We start from the raw sequence: 16,574 nt of genomic DNA on the forward strand, positions 1-16,574 counted from the left end.
ATATTTCCAAGCTTTTCTGCTGGTTTTTTTCTTTTGTCACAAGGCTCTGAAGGCCACTATAGATTTATCAACGGATTACAAGCTATCAAATCTTCCATCTTCTTTCCTCTCAGAGTGTGGGTCGGGCTTCTCTATCCTATGTGGTGAATGAAGAAGTTAGCTTTTTCCTCTGCTTACAGCGCAGGCCTAATTGTCATTTACTTTGGATATCTTCCCCGCGAAGCTACACAACACACAGATCCAAGCAGTAACTAAAACTCCCATCAAACACCCAGAAAACCTCCCTATGCTCCTTCCATTTCTATGAAAACATGGCATTCTCTGGGATGTCTTTAAACAGATCTTTAGATTAAGTATTCCTCATTTAAAATTCCTCCTTTGATCCGAAGAAATAGATTTCACAATCCTTCAGGGTTTAATGAATGCTTCCAAACTAATTTAGCTCTAACTCCCGAAACAAAAACATCTCTCTGGATGGCTCTTACTGCAAAGTTTGCAGATGTCAAGTCTCCACTCAAAGGCACACAGATAAAGCAATCTTTTAAGTTTCTCCACCTGCTGTGTAATGACTCTTACGCTATTCTAACCCTGAGTCCATAGTCCCAACCTTTTAAGTGTAGTAAACTTAATTTGAACTGTATCAACCCCAAGGTTACTTAAGCAGCCTCTCAACCCGATGTACCCATCTTCTATAGTTAGACTTAAATTCCTAAAACAAGTTATATTCTAAATATATGAATTATGAACTAGATATTCACAGCAGCGAAGAAGCTAGTTATAGCCTTTATTCAGAAAACAAAGTCTACACTAATCCTTAATTGAGGCACTTTTTGATTTTACAATCTGACTTTTTCCATCATGTTTAAAAATTCTAACCTAATGCTATAAAAATAGGTATTCCATGATTTAACTTAATGCTGGCCTTCTCCTCCTCCCTCCCATTCTCTTTGAACAACATCACTCATGCTTCAATCCAAGATATCATCCTTCCTCTTCTCTCACCTTTGACCACCATTTAGTATCGCCAAAGAATGAGGTTCAGTATGAAACCAATGCAGAGACCTGTTAAGTCAACCCTCCCTGCTGTATGTTCTCTCTTCAGGTCCATCTACAGCAATCAGGCACAGCAGGCACTATACTTATTAAAAATATGCTGCCATGGAAACAGTCAAACAAAATCAAATTGTCTGTTCCAACATCTTCAGTACATGGCTTTTGATGCACTTCAAACAGTGCCTGGCGAGGCAAAAGCGGTGATTAGAACAATAGCATAGTTCTTGTCATTTTTTCATTACCCTCCCCCATCTGCCCCACTTTTCAGATCTCATACACATTGAGTTCAGACACGCAATCATTAACATCAACAGTGAGCAAAGCAGCTGTTGAGGCTCGGAAAAGCCACGAGGTCTGAGCTTTCCATCATGACTGGGCAACTATGGATGTAAATAGTCAAGACTGAAGAGAACCACAGCAAACCACAGGACAACATTAAATACTAAAATGCTGTTCAAAACAGATAAATGCAAGTTTGTATATTTTGATAGAAATCAAATAGATAGGTTGCTTATTACTTGGAAGCTGAAAGCCTAGTCGGTAGAGAATGTAGGTTTGGAAGGTGCTGTCGAAGGAGTTTGGCATGTTGCTGCAGTACATCCTGTATTTAGCACACACTGCTGCCGCCGCTGTGCTTTGGTAGTGAACGGAGTGAATATTTAAGTTGGTGAATGGGATGTTGATTAAACGGATATGTCTTGGATGATGTTGAGCTTTTTGTGTTGTTGGAGCTGCACTCATCCATGGAAGTAGAAAGTATTCTATCATACTCCTGACTTATGCCTTGTAGACAGTGGACAGGCTTTCGGAAGCGAGTTGTTTACCTCAGAATTCCCAGTCTCAGATCTGCTCCTTGCAGCCAGGGTTATTTATAATTGATGATCAGTTCAGTTTCTGGTCAACGATCCCCCACCCCAGGATGTTGATAATGGGGGAGTTTGCAATGAAAAATGTTACTGAATGTCAAGGAGAGATGACTAGATTCTCTCTTGTTGGAAATGGTGATTAGCCGACACTTGTTTGACACAAGTGTTGCTTATGGTCATGAACAGCTCTCTTACTGCCTGTAATCTGTATGTTTTGTATGGAAGGAGGTGTGAGTTTTCTTACACTTGGGAGAGAATTCAGTGGCAAGCTTTTCAAAGTCAAGAGAGTTATTTGCACACACTTAGCCAGAATTAACACACATCACAAACTCGTCTTCAGCAGGTACACATGGACACACAAAGATTGGATATAGATAACGATAGTATATTTTTACAAATAACAGTTAATTCAGCCTCCGATTTGCAATTTCCAGTCTCCCACTAAATCTGTGCTTTCTGAAATGATTTTGATGATTGAAAGCTGAAGAGGGTATTGTAAAGCAAAGAGGCCACAGCAGATTGCGACACTTCCTGTAGTCAAATATCTCAGAGGTGTGTTCTCAGATGAACTTTGAAACAATTTGACTGCTTTTCTTCTTCTATAAGTTCAAGAGGTGTATGTTCAATGGCCTGGCCAGCATTTATTGCTCATCATGAATCACCCTTGAGATGTAATGATCAGCTGCCTGCTTGGTACACCCACAGTGCTGTTAGGGATGGAGTTCAAGGATTTTGACACTGTGACAGTGAACAAACAGCAATATACTTCCAAGTCAGGATGGTGAGTGGCTTGGAGGGGAATGGCCAGATGGTGTTCCCATGTGCTTGCTGCCCTCGTCCTGCTAGGTGGTTGTTGTTATGGGTTTGGAAGGTTCTAAGGAGCCTTGGTGAGATCCTGCAATGTATCTGATAGACAGTACACACTGCTGCTACTATGCATCAGTGGTGGAGGGAGTGAATGCTTGGAGAAGGAGTGCAAATCAATGGTACCCCCAAGATATTGACAGCGAGGGTTTCAGCAGTGGTAATGCTATTGAATATCAAGGGCGATGGCTAGATCCTCTTATTGGAGATGGTCATTGCCTGGCACTTGCAGCATGGATGTTACTTGCCAATTGCCTGTCCAAGCCTCGGTACGGTCTTGCTGCAGTACAAATTCACCCCAGAAAATTTCTGCCCCATCAATCTACTCTTGATCAAGGCAAAGTGCTAGGTGGTGTCAGCAATAGTGCTACCAAGTGGCACCAACTCAAAAGTAACCTGCTCACTGATGCTCAGTTTGGGCTCCGTTTGTGCCATTCAGCTCCTGACCTCATTACAGTCTTGGTCCAAATATAGATAAAAGAGCAGAGGTGAGATGAGAGTGTTGACCAAGACTCTCCTCAACTGGCTTAGGTAGACACAATAAAGATATCTAAATTAAGTACAACTCTAATCAGAAGAGCTTGCTTACTTGCGATTTCTGAGAACATAGTGTAGAGATGACTCAGACTCACCACTGAGATCTAGGTATTACCCGCATTGGTGACGGAGTTTGCCAGGCTTCAGTCACTCAATACAGATATCTTCGCAGAGCTCAGATTCTTCTTTCCTCAATGGTGAGCTCCGAGCTCTTCTTCTGTACTGGTGGTTCCCAGGTTGCAGCGTTTCTTCTCTTGCTTCGAGAGCCCTACTCTTATTCAGTAAAGTGATCAACCACCAGATGCCCAAACTTGTCTCTGTCAGGTTTTTGCTCTGGGCTAAAGATGCCTTTAGTTGGCACTTTCTTGCTTTATTCAACTATCCACCTGCAACAAGAGTGATCCTCGACCTCAAGGCTGCATTTGACTGAATTTGGCATCAAGGATCCTTAGCAAAACCGAGGTCAACGAGAATCAGGGAGAAAACTTTTCGCTTGGAGCCATACTTAGCACAAAGCTGTGGTTGTTGGAGGTCAATCATCTCAGCCTAGGGAATTACTGCTGAAGTTCCTCAGGGCAGTGTTCCAAACCCAACCAATTTCAGCTGCTTCATCAATGCTCATCCCTCCAGCAAAGGGTCAGAAATGGGAATGTTTGCTGATGAATGCAGTGTTCAGTACCATTCGCGACTCCTCAGACATTGAAGCAGTCTATGTTCATACGTAGCAGGACCTGAACAATATTTAGGCTTGGGCTTTTAAAGGCAATAACGTTCACACACACACACACACACAAGTGGCAAGCAATGATCATTTTCAACATGATAGAATCCAACCATCTCTACTTGACATTCAACAGCATTTAATGCCATCTCTGAATCGCCCAGTATCAACGTCCTCACAGAAGTCATAGAAACCCTACAGTGCAGAAGGAGGCCATTCGGCCCATCGAGTCTGCACCGACCACAATCCCACCCAGGCCCTACCCCCACATATTTACCCACTAATCCCTCTAACCTACGCATCTCAGGACACTAAGGGGCAATTTTTAACCTGGCCAATCAACCTAACCCGCACATCTTTGGACTGTGGGTGGAAACCGGAGCACCTGGAGGAAACCCACGCAGACACGAGGAGAACGTGCAAATTCCACACAGACAGTGACCCAAGCCGGGAATCGAACCCAGGTCCCTGGAGCTGTGAAGCAACAGTGCTAACCACTGTGCTACCGTGCCGCCCCAGTGGGGTTTCATGGGGGTTTCCATTGGCCAGAAACTGAACTGCAACAGCAATATAGATACTACGGCTACAAGAGGAGGTGAGGCACCAGGAATTCTGTGGAGGGTAACTCAACTCCTGCACCCCCACAGAATATCCACCAGCTACATGGCAAAATGTGTGATGGAATAGTCTCCACTTTCTTGGATGAAGAAGCATAATACCATTCAGGACAAAGCAGCCCACTTGATTGGCACTCCACCCACCATCTTCAACATTCACTCCCTCCATTACAATAGCAGCAGTGTGTACCACCTACAAGACACACTGCAACAACTCACCAAGTTTCCTTCGACAACACATCCAAACCTGTGATCTCTACCACTAGCAGCAGATTCATGGGAACACCACTATCTGGTAATTCCCTTCCAAGTCACACGTCATCCTGCCTTGGAGCTATAATCGCTGTTCCTTCACTATCTCTGGGTGAAAATCCTGGAAATCTCTTTATAGAAGTCTGGGTGTGCCTGCACCACATGGACTATAGCGATTCAGGAAAGTGCTCGCCAGCACCTTTGCAAGGGCAATTAGGGATGGGCAATAAATGCTTGTCTAGCCAGTGATGTCTGATTCCCACGAATGAATAAATGAAAAAGCTCTCTCTCAAACTCATGCATCACTATGATATGAGATCAGATGGAAATTCTTCCTCACCCATGATGAAATATTAGATCACTTAGGCTAAAAGATTTTACACATCTCAATGATGGTGCTGCATGGGATTGAGCTCCAATGAAGGAAGACAGCAACAATAAGACAGTCCAAAAGAGGGAGTAGTGAAACAATACTGTCACATATTATTTCACATCATCACATTACTTTATTTGGAATTCATGATACTGAATACTTTAAACTCTGCAACTGAACCGCAATAAAGTTTTAAAAAGATAATTGACGATAATGGTTTCAGATAAATTGTTAACAGTGAACATAGGAAAGTATGCCCTCAGCTGGGATTTTGCACAAGTGGAAATACAATGTAATGTTATTATGGAATGCAAGATTCAATCTCAAATTCACATATTGGGAAATAAAACAATGAAACCAAGTTCTGGCAATAATTATGCAGCATACGTCACACAAACAAAGTTTGGGTGTGTGCTCTTGAACAGGAAATGTAACGGTATCTGGTCACCATGAAAAAACAGTTCGAATTTCTTGCCATCATAAATCAAACTTGATGAATACTTTTCTAATATGTAGAGAAGTTTTAAAATGCTGTCTTAAGGCTTAAAATGTTGGTAAAGGTAGATTCAAGCTACCAAGGTTTTCCTGTTCATGAACTGAGGAGAATTATACATTGGAGCATTAAAAACACTAACTGGTGAATTAAAATCCCTTCTTCAGGGTTATTAATCTGATGGCAAAATTTAGAAAATTTGGAGGGAAATCAGACCTCAAAAATCACAAGAATATTTGTTACAACACTAAAACTCAGTAAATCAAACAAAGGACAAAAGGAATAGTGAAGGTAAAAGACAGTCTCTCCAATATAATTCTTCTGTGCTGTACTATTCCATAATTGGATTTCCTCCCCCATTGGGAGAAAGGGCATTGTTGTGGACACATTAAATTATGATTGAGTGACAACTAATAGAGGACTCCATTATGTGTAACTGGAAACTCAATGTATGGAAGGTACACCATGAAGCAGAGAAACTGGGGGCAGCATTAATCCCACAGGGCAGGTAGGAAAGGGATGGGAGTTAAATTCTGAAAAATAGAAAACCCAACCATAACCAGTTGTAAATATGCCTTCCATTTAAGCCAGGGTAATTCTGGAGTTAGATGAGTAACCTACTCTCAGAGGGGTGGGCAGTTAAAATTTGGATTTAACAGCTGCAGGCCAGATTACAAATGCTCAGTAAATCCAGCAGCTAAAAAAAGAAAGAGGTTAGTACTCCCAGCTAAAGCAGACAAGTGCTTTTCCAGCACTGCTTATGGGCATCCCTCATACAAATGTGCCACAATCCACAACCACTGTACACTGACGCCCAATCTTTTCCACTGCCAGAAAATGCCGTGTCCCTACTTTGGACACTGAGTGGCTGCACAAAATTTTTTTGAAGGGTCTATGTACTTAAACAAGTCATTCTCGCATTAGAAGAAAATCAGGAAGCACACTGCTTTCCAGTGATACTTGCACCTCATGAGAAAATTGCTATCTGATTCTCACCAGCATATTTAAGAGACGGAAAAAAAGACTAACAGCCAGGCATATCTTCACCACGATTAGATTTAATTTCAATAGAAAGCACCACAAATTCTTACGAGTAAAAATTGTATGGAAATTTGGAATACCCTGAATTTGGACTCCTTTTCCATTTATCACTTAAAATAAATCAAACAGTTTAAGGAAAGCAAAATACTGCGGATGCTGGAATCGGAAACAAAAACAGGAAATGCTGGAAAATCTCAGCAGGTCTGACAGCATCTGTGGGGAGGGAATACAGCTAACTGAGTCTAGATGACCCTTCGTCAGCTCTGACAGCATACATTCAGGTTATGACAGGCATACATTTCCAGACATTTGGTTTCATGCTTTTAACTATTAAAACATCGTAACTGGAACCTGCTTAAATGAGCTTTACACTAAAAGCACTCATGATGATCAATTTTAAAAGGAAAAATGTATCCATACGGATTAAAAAGACATGAGATGAAGAGAAATGATTTATGCAACAAGTTTTGATGATCTGGAATGCAATGGCTGAAATGGTGGTGGAAACAGATTGAATAATAATTTTCCAAAAGGGACTGGATAAGTTCGTGAAGGGAAACAAATTGCAGGACTATGGAAAAGATTAGTGAAATTGGACAAATTGGGTACCCTCTTTCAGAGAGCTGGCAGAGACATGATGGGCCAAATAGCCCCTTTCTCTGTTGCAAAGCCACCTAATGGCCAGAGTACGTAATTACATTTTGACAACCAGAACAAAAATAAACACATTGACAAAGCAATTTAAAATCGCAAATGTTGACAAAAGCATAGTTTGTAAACAGAAAGTAATACACACGCATATATAAAAATATACATCCATAAATACACACACTGCTGCCTCCTGAGAATTACTCACACAAGTTCCTAATCGCCATCATGTATGCATTTCTCTGTCAGCAAAAAGCAAAAAGGGGGTGGTGGTGAGTCATCTCAGAATATTCTCACATACCTCCGATTAAGGCTTTTGCAAATTGGCAAGAGCTGACAGAGATATGGTTGACGGCGCACACTCATGACACAGAATGGCATGCGACTTGAGGAGATTTAATATATATTTTTTAAATGTCCCAAACATTTGAATAATTGCATGGCCTAACCAGCATAACATAACGCAGCATTGAAGCATACAAGCCAAAAAGGTCCCTGTTAAGTACTAAATAATCTCAACCAGATCAGTTCTAAACTGGTCCAAGTACTACCCAGGAGCTTCCATTCCTGTTCACTATCCTACTGTCCCTTGATGAAAATTGTTTTTTTATTCATTTGTGGGACATGGGCATCGCTGGCAGGCCAGCTTTTATTGCCCATCCTTAGTTGCCCTTGGAGGGCAGTTGAGAGTGAACCACATTGCTGTGGTTCTGGAGTCACACGTAGAACAGACCAGGTAAGAACGGCAGATTTCCTTCCCTAAAACTAGACGGGTTATTCTGACAATCGACAATGGTTTCATTGTCATCAGTAGATTCTTAATTCCAAATTTTTTCATTGAATTCAAATCCCATCACCTGCCATGGTGGGATTCAAACCCGGATCCCCAGAACGTGAGCGGGGTTTCTGGATTAATGGTCTAGTGATAATACCACTAGGCCATCACCTCCCCTTTAAAATACACTGGCAGATGATTACAGGAAAAGAACTCGATTGCTACATGCAAGCAAATAGCTTAGCGACTACTTAGGCTAATACACAATGACTAACCAATTGAGTGGTATAACAATGCAGGATACAGCACCTCTAGAATGTTCAATTTGATATGCAGTTCATATATTTATTTTAACAGTTTGATGTTGCTCTGGTTCTTCATATCGGAAGACTACATTTACTGTAAATTGAAAGAGGGCAAGTAAGCATTTAACAAATGATAAACTGTACGCAAGCACCATCATTGCCCTGATTTAGACATTCCAACTATCGAAAGGTCACTTTTTGAAATTACTGGATATATAATTGAATAATAAAGCTAGACCACAAAACAAGCACAGCACTATTAATAAGCTCCAGAACCCACAGGCCCATATATTAACTTGAACAAATTCATTTACAAACTCATGAACAAACTCATGTTATTTGTTTGTAAGAAACAAAAATACATCAGAATAGCAGCATAATTGCTTTTTAATTCCAAAACACATTACTCAATCAATTGCTAAATCTCATCTGCTGCATCTTTTAGTGATTACACCAACACAGATATTTGCCTGTACAGCACGCAAGAAACAATACTTTTCACCGTATTCTAACCCATGTGACAATAATAAATCAAATCAAAAACCTGTCCTGTGCCCAAAGAGGGACACAGATACCATCTCTTTGGACTTGAAGCGGGAGGAAGAAATCAGGGGAGGATAAGAGAATGAATGTCAGAGGAAAATAACGCCGAACGTTTTCATAACTCACCTGGTGAAAAAATAATGACTAATGACTCAGTTTGCACCCTTGTTGCAGCCTACATGCTAGAGAAATCTGTCAGCAACAGTGAAATATATGTGTGTGGGGAAGAGGCAGGGGAGGATAAAAAGAGAGACACACAGTCAGCGACCAGTTGCATATTCAACCCTGGTCTTAAATTGGCTTTTTTTGTTCCTCCTCCTCCCTCCCCCCCTCCTTTCAACCTCAAAGAAAAGTGAACGTGTGTGGTGAAATGTCTCTTACCCCAAGCATTGAGGAGGAGGAGGAAGGGGGTTTCACAGAATTTAAAAGTGTTTCCACTCCAACCCCTCCCTCCCCCCCCAGGACTCAGCCATACATGGGGGGGGGGGGGCTGCAAGTAATGAGAAATATCCCCCAACAACACAGATAGACAGACAGTGCAATCAGTGGTAGGAGCTGTCCATCCCCTCCCCCACCACCACCATCCCCGGGGCCCTGTCTCCCTCTCCAGCCGGCGCCGCTTGCTGCTTTTACCTGAACTTTCTCGCCGTCGTCGCCGCCACCGCTCCTTCCACAGCCAAGTTTGGGTCGGCTTCAGCCGCAGCCTCTTCCAGCTGCCTCTCTCTCTCTCCGTTACTCACTCTTCCCGAGGGGGGGGCGGAGAATGGTCCGCCTCAGCCGGGCCCGCGCCCCCTCCCCTTCTCCAAAGCGGCACCGACCTCAATTACCTCTCTGGCCGCCCCACTCCCATGCCCCCCCACCCCCGCCCCATCAGCATCTCTCGCTCTCTCTCCTCCCCGACGCACCTCCCATCCAAACCGCTCACCCATTGGACGCCGCTCCAACCAATCGAAAGCTCGGTTGCTGCTTGAACCCCGCTCTTTGTCTCTCGCGCTCGCGCTCTCTCTCCCCTCCCGCCCCATCTCCAGGCCTGTCCGCCAGCGACACCGCCATCGTTCGGCACCCGGCTGAAACTGCAATGCCAACCTGCACTGATGTGGAGATGCCGGCGTTGGACTGGGGTAAATACAGTAAGAAGTTTAACAACACCAGGTTAAAGTCCAACAGGTTTATTTGGTAGCAAAAGCCACACAAGCTTTCAAGAAGGGGCTTAGAGCTCCGAAAGCTTGTGTGGCTTTTGCTACCAAATAAACCTGTCGGACTTTAACCTGGTGTTGTTAAACTTCTTACTGAACCTGCACTGCAACAGTGACTGGAGGAGCCAAGCAACCCCCACAATTATAGAGAATGGAAACCTTTGTTGTCCCATTTACTGTAAGAAAGTTTTGAGCGGGTTGCAATAGAAGGAGTGAGTTGTGATCATTACCTGAATTGTGAGTTTTTAAAAAAAGCAAAATAAAGGTCTGCCTGCATTTCCAATTATTAAACTGATCTTTCTCTACAGCCTAGCTGTAACTAACACTACTATACTCTGCACCCTTTCCCTTCCTTCTCCCTATGTATTCTATGAACCTTTAGAATGGCTCAATGCACCTATCTGACGAAGGAGCAGCTCTCCGAAAGCTAATGGTATTTGCTACCAAATAAACCTGTTGGAATTTAATCTGGTCTTGTTAAAAATCTTACTCAATGCACCTAGCCAGCACATCTTTCAGACTGTGGGAGAAAACTGGAGAACTCGGAGTAAACCCACGCAGACTACGTGCAAACTCCACATAGCTAGTGACCCAAGCCGGGAATCAAACCCAGGTGCCTGGCACTGTGAGGCAGCAGTGCTAATCCAGCAGGCAGCAGGTGTCTAATTGGTGGGCAGTTTGGACGGGAGGAGAGAAAGAAAGATGCTGATGGGGCAGGGATTGGGGGGCATGGGAGTGGGGCAGCCAAAGAGGTAACGGAGGTTGGTGCCGCTTTGGAGAAGGGGAGGTTGTGCCACCCCTGAGAGAATGAAACAAAAACAGAAAATGCTGGAAAATCTCCGAAGGTCTAATAGTATTTGTGGAGAAAGAACAGAGCCAACGTTTTAAGTCTGGATGACCCTTCATCAGAGCGAAGAGCCTAAGACCTAAGAGAGAATGAAAGCTTTATCCCCTTTAGCGTATTAAAGTTTTGAGCAAGTTGCAATGACATTAAATAGAAAGAGTGGGTCATGATCATTACCTATTTTAAAAAGAGCAAAAAAAGTCTGCCTGCATCTCCAGTTATTAAACTGATCTTTCCCTGCACCCTATTTGTAACTACAACACTGTATTCTGCACCCTCTCCTTTCCTTCTCCATTATGTACTCTATGAATGGTATGTTTTGTCTGTATAGCATGCAAGAAACATTACTTTTCATTGTATCCCAATAGATGTGGCAATAATAAATCAAATCAAATCAGTTAAAAGAGATTTTCCCTCTGTAAGTTAATATGTTCTTATGCTTCTTTTCAGTGAGAACTGATCTGTTGTATATTTCCAACATTTTCTGGTTTTATTTATTTGCATGTGCACTGTTTTTTTTAATCCCAACTTTAAGATTGGCTTATAACCTTCAATTCACTCCCACATAATTACTCAGGCTTACAGCCTTCACTCACTCCCACATAATTATACATTAGTTTACAATGCATTTTAATGATAAACTTTTTTTTCTTAATATTGCAGAGTGTATATTTCTTCCAGCTGCGAAACCTGAATCTGAGTGGTGTACAATAAAGAATGTGATGGCTATCTGGGCTGTTTGTGAGTTTTGCCCTAATAAATATGTCAAAAATACCCGAGTATTTATGTTTAAAGAATGATTATATTTAACGATAGAGGAAAGTAAAGAACCAAGAACTAAACTGACATTGATATTGCAAAACAATATGCATGTGGAGAAACAATCTTATATACAAAACTTGTGTTCAACAGCCTTAAGAGTTCTTGAAGATGTGATTGATTGGTTACATAAAGGAAATATAGTAGCCATAATGCAAATAGGTTTTCAGAATTTCCTCAATGAAATCTCTCACAGGAGGCATGATACAAAGTTTTTTGTTGAATTTTTTTTTAAATTAAATGGGCAGCACGGTAGCACAGTGGTTAGCACTGCTACTTCACAGCTCCAGGGACCTGGGTTCAATTCCCGGCTTGGGTCACTGTCTGTGTGGAGTTTGCACATTCTCCTCGTGTTTGCGTGGGTTTCCTCCGGGTGCTCCGGTTTCCTCCCACAGTCCGAAGATGTGCGGGTTAGGTTGATTGGCCAGGTTAAAACTTGCCCCTTAGAGTCCTGAGATGCGTAGGTTAGAGGGATTAGCGGGTAAATATGTGGGGGTAGGGCCTGGGTGGGATTGTGATCGGTGCAGACTCAATGGGCCGAATGGCCTCCTTCTGCACTGTAGGATTTCTATGATTTTGGGAGGAAAAACAATGAAAATGATTGGACATTTAAGGAACAATGCTGACAGTTGCAAATTAAATTAGCTATGGGTTCAAATACATAATTCTTTTACTGCAAGCAGATACTGTTTTAAAAAAAATTGGCATTTGGGGTTTTATTGTTAGGGAAAAACACAAGAGCACAGATGCATTGATAAATTTGTATAAAGTTTGCAGCTAGAATTTGAGGAAATTTTTGGTCTTTAATGATAAACTCTGCATGTATTTAAGGGGCACTCTATTCATTACCTTAAATATTTACACTCTCCACCAATAACGCACCATGGACACAAGATGCACTGCAGCATTGTATTCTTTTCACCAAAGTTGACAGCCCTATGTTTTCCACGTTATACTCCATCTGCTAAATCATTGCCTACTCACTTAACCTATCTGTATCCCTTTGCAAATTATTTGTGTCCTCCTCACAACTTGCTTTTCTACTTATCTTTGTATCATCAGCAAATTTGGCTACAATACACTCGGGTCCTTAATCATATATGCATATGTGTATCATTGATATTGATTATAAATATTTGAGGCCCCAGCATTGTGGCACTCCACTTATTACAACCTAATATTCAAATAGTCCATAATCCATATACAGCACAAAATGCATTTCATACAGGCTTAGGCTAATTAGTGGCAAGTAACATGCATACCACACAAGTAAGAAGTCTCACAACACCAGGTCAAAGTTCATAACTTTAGTTGTGAGACTTCTTACTGTGTTTACCCCAGTCCACGCCGGCATCTCCACATCGTGGCTACCACACAAGAGAAAATCTAGGCATCCCCCTTTGATTTTTCAATGACATTACCATCACCGAGTCTTCCAATAACAAATCCCGAGGGTTATCATTGACCAGAAGCTTAGCTGAACTAGTCATATAATACTGTGGTCGTAAGAGCAGGTCCAAGGCTGGGCATTCTCCAGCGAGTAACTCACCTCATGACTCCCTAATGCCTGTCCAGCACCTACAATGCATATGCCAGGAGTGTAATGGAATTCTCTCTGATTGCCAAAAACACATACGAAGCATGACGCCATCCAGGACAAAGCAGCCCACTTGATCAATGTCCCATTCACCACTTTAAACATGCACTTCCTCCACCATTGACACACCGTGGCTGCAGTCTATAAATCTACAAGATGCACTGCAGCAATTCAGCAAGGTGTTTGACAACACCTTCTAAAATCACAACCTTGATCACCTAGAGGGACAAAGGCAACAGACACATGGGCACACCACCACCTGAAAGTTCCCCTCCAATCCACACACTGTCCTGATTTGGAACTTAATCACTATCCTTCACTATCCAGCACACCGGGCCAAAATTCTGGAGCTCCCTTCTTAACAACACTGTGGATGTACTTTTCCAATCCTGTCATATGTCTGTAAAGCTTACTGGGAGATGGACATTTTACTTTCAAAAAGCAACATGGACACTGTACCTTCACAAACTGGACTCCAGAAAGTCAGGTGACTTCCTTTGTGATGTCCATACAGACAGAGATAGGCATGACCATATATCTCTGGTAAGTTACTTAAAATTCAAAATTGACCACCCCTCACCATGTCTACGGAAGAAATTTAAGATGACAATGGCCACTAAACCTGCTGGCCCCATGCAGATTGGATTTCAAATATCCTTCACTGAGGATGATAAAAGCTGGAATTTTGATGGGATATCAAATGTTTCCCTATTGTGTGTCAATTTCAGTGGCTTCATCCCACTGTTGAACAATGGAATTCATCAATACTATCATCACATTACTAAAACTGGCTGGAAAGGGAATTGATATCATAATTAATCCATAAGAACAATCTTGACATGCAGATTGGGACCATTACCCAAGAGAGTAAGATTTTGCCCGGCGAAAGGAAAGAACTCTGCCTCAAAAAGAAAGCCATCTCAGGCAGTGAAGATAAGTACTGTAAAAAGTGATCTGTTTCTGTTTTATCCTTCCAGTAATCCAAGTGCATGTTACATCACTAGAAACCTTTATTTCTTGCATGTAGGTGTCTGTGTGTTTGTGGAGTGAGTGCTTGTAGTGTCATGGAAATAAATGTTTATCTTTTCTTTCATTTTTAACTTGCAAAGAAGCCTAAGTTTGTGTCTGTTGTTTAAAGTCATTGCATTCAGGAGTTAAGACATTCCCTCTTTAAAAATAGTCAGCTAAGGTGAGAAAAGGGAGAAAACTCATTCACATCTCTCCCAATCCCTAACAGTCCCTGATTACTCTTGAGAAGTTGGCGGTGAGTTGCCTCTTTGAACTGCTGCAGCCCCTGAGGTGTAGGAACACCCACAGTGCTGTTAGGGAGGGAGTTCCAGGATATTCCTCTGAAGAATTCTGTGGCCACCGAATGTGCAGCATTAGTTTTGTATTTAGGGGGGAAGATTTTATCACTGACAAGCCAACTCTGCATGCGTTGAGGGCCCACAAAGACCTTTGGCACCTGTGAGTAACTCAAGATGTAAGAATTGTGTGAGCTCCCAGAATATCTCACACAGACCTGCATAATCTGCCTTTGGTGATCACAGATTAGCCAAATGTTGAGAGAGTGGAAGCCTTTTCTGTTGATGGATTATAGTGGCTGCTGCTAGGGAGCTCTGAAAGCCACAAGTGTGCAGTCAATGGCATCCTGCACTTATGAGAAGCAGTCTAGCTGGCTTCATCCAGGGACAACTGGACTTAAATTGTGTACCTTACTGAATAGGGAGTCAGTGACTTCTCAAATGCATTTAAGAGCAAAGGATTGTGATTATCTGCAGATGTCTCCAGTGGAGCCCTGGAAAAAGCAACTCGCAAAAATATTGAGTGCAGTAATCACTTCAGGAGTCACTGTCAGTGGATGACCTCCCAGGCCGTGTGGCATCAGGTCCTCTCAAAGAATTTGGCAAATGTAAGCCACCACATCCCTTGAAAGGTGAAGATGTCTACGGCACTGTCTCTCGCTCATCTGCAAGTATGAGAGGCATCTTCGATATACCTTGGGCTGGGTCAAAGGCTTCCATGGAATTGGTCTCTCCACCTCAGCTTCTGGGTGTCCATGGGACGCCTCGGCCCATGTTCCCCAGGGTGAGGCTCTTCCTTTTGCCCTGCCTAACAATGACAGACCCTCCTTCTTGTCCTCAGTTCCATGAGAGCCATGAAAAAGGCAGCATTGCTTGCTGCCTTCATTCTGCACTCCTTCTCCTGTCTGTAAAAAGATTGTAAGAAGTTTAACAACACCAGGTTAAAGTCCAACAGGTTTATTTGGTAGCAAAAGCCACACAAGCTTTCGGAGCTGCAAGCCCCTTCTTCAGGGGAGTGGGAATTCTGTTCACAAACAGAGCTTATAAAGACACAAACTCAATTTACATGAATAATGGTTGGATTGCGAATACTTACAACTAATCAAGTCTTTAAGAAACAAAACAACGTGAGTGGAGAGAGCATCAAGACAGGCTAAAAAGATGTGTATTGTCTCCAGACAAGACAGCCAGTGAAACTCTGTGGGGGTTACAAATAGTGTGACATGAACCCAATATCCCGGTTGAGGCCGTCCTCGTGTGTGCGGAACTTGGCTATCAGTTTCTGCTCAGCGACTCTGCGCCGTCATGTGTCGCGAAGGCCGCCTTGGAGAACGCTTACCCGAATATCAGAGGCCGAATGCCCGTGACCGCTGAAGTGCTCCCCAACAGGAAGAGAACAGTCTTGCCTGGTGATTGTCGAGCGGTGTTCATTCATCTTGCATCATTGCAGCTCCAAAAGCTTGTGTGGCTTTTGCTACCAAATAAACCCCGTTGGACTTTAACCTGGTGTTGTTAAACCTCTTACTGTGTTTACCCCAGTCCAACGCCGGCATCTCCACATCATGTAAAAAGATTGATCAGAGACATGATTGAACATAGCCCTGCAATGACCATCTCCATTCGACAATCTTGGCAGCCATTGTGAAACCCTTGGCTTGCCTTCATTCCAGGCATTCTAACAGAGTTCCTCCCTTGCAGCTGCAGCACAGCCTTCGGGATTACAGGA

At 42.7% G+C, this 16,574-nt stretch overlaps 1 protein-coding gene across 3 annotated transcripts in view; it reads right to left on the bottom strand.

The window, feature by feature from the left end:
- The window catches only part of btbd7 (BTB (POZ) domain containing 7), a 47,009-nt gene extending 36,967 nt beyond the window's left edge, over positions 1–10,042 (bottom strand). The window contains exon 1 of one of the 3 annotated variants that reach the window (XM_078234264.1): positions 9,722–10,042. The gene's annotated coding sequence lies outside the window, so the exon portion shown is untranslated. Of the gene's footprint in view, positions 1–8,549; positions 8,640–9,721 lie in introns of those variants that run through there. The other 2 variants (XM_078234265.1, XM_078234267.1) reach the window with 2 other exon arrangements.
- Positions 10,043–16,574: the final 6,532 nt, after the last annotated feature.

This window comes from Mustelus asterias, chromosome 18 (assembly GCF_964213995.1).
Source record: "Mustelus asterias chromosome 18, sMusAst1.hap1.1, whole genome shotgun sequence".
Classification (NCBI taxonomy): Eukaryota; Metazoa; Chordata; class Chondrichthyes; order Carcharhiniformes; family Triakidae; genus Mustelus; species Mustelus asterias.